This window comes from Cynara cardunculus, assembly GCF_001531365.2.
Source record: "Cynara cardunculus var. scolymus isolate 2C chromosome LG 12, CcrdV1, whole genome shotgun sequence".
NCBI classification, from domain to species: domain Eukaryota; kingdom Viridiplantae; phylum Streptophyta; class Magnoliopsida; order Asterales; family Asteraceae; genus Cynara; species Cynara cardunculus.
In genome coordinates, this window is record NC_037539.1 from 9,998,457 (window position 1) to 9,999,523 (window position 1,067).

General features: G+C 34.6%; 1 long non-coding RNA gene across 1 annotated transcript; it reads left to right on the forward strand.

Annotated features, from left to right (window-relative positions):
- Window positions 1-181: 181 nt before the first annotated feature.
- Window positions 182-1,058, forward strand: LOC112522489. Its single transcript, XR_003070193.1, has 3 exons — window positions 182-354; window positions 447-522; window positions 618-1,058. It is a non-coding gene; the product is annotated as an uncharacterized LOC112522489 (long non-coding RNA).
- The last annotated feature ends 9 nt before the right edge of the window (window positions 1,059-1,067 follow it).

A 1,067-nucleotide genomic window follows, 5' to 3' on the forward strand; every position in this document is an offset into this window, starting at 1 on the left:
TATTAGCCCTCAAAAACATATTGAAATTTATTTTCTCTAAACAATATATATAACTCAACAACATAGATCAAATTTAAAAAATGTGAACAACATAATAGTAAAACAACAATAAACTATTTGGCCAAAGAAGCTAGAAAAAGATGATTTTGCTGAATGGATTACTGTATAACTCAATGAGATAAGTTATAAGTCCATTAAGGCAAGATCAAACACCTCTAATAAGGTTTTTCGTGTAGTTTCTAATACTTTAATTATTGGACTTCAGGGACACGTTATGGTGCCAGTTTGAGGAAGCAGATCAAGAAGATGGAAGTCAGTCAGCACAGCAAATATTTCTGTGAATTTTGTGGAAAGGTACATTATTGTGTGTGTGAGTATGTAAATATGATTTAACAAACATTGATTTTTTCTAAAACATTTTTTGGGCATACACTTGCAATATGCAGTGAAAAGGAAGGCTGTTGGAATCTGAGGTTGCAAAGATTGTGGCAAAGTGAAAGCAGGCGGAGCTTATATGTTGAAGTAAGTAGATTCTTGAGTTATTTACGTTCGTGGTGATTGCATTTCATAATTCCCTATTAACATCTAACAAACTAACATACGTTTTCTACTTGCAGTACCGCTAGTGCCGTTACTGTCAGGAGTGCCATCCGTAGGCTGAGGGAGCAAACCGAGAGTTAGATTTGGTCATTTCTTGATCTACTGGGCACATTTCAGAAAGGTTTGTTTTAACAATTTTGATTACTGGTTAAAATACATTGCGAATGGGATCTTAAGCTTAAGTTTGAACACTATGCATGTGCCTGAAATTTAATCACTGAAGCTACTTATATTTGATCTTGATTTCAAATATAGTTGTTAATGTACATACAAGACGATCTAGTTTCGTCCATTTCCCTTTGCTCTAGGAATGATCTATGAAACTATAAGCAGAACAATGAAAATGCACTAGCAGCTAGGAAAATGTGTGATGATTAGGCTCTTGGAACCAGTTGGTTTGACATATGATAGATGTTATTAGGATCATCACAGTTACTTCTGTTGCGCTGTTATTTAGCACTGCCTTC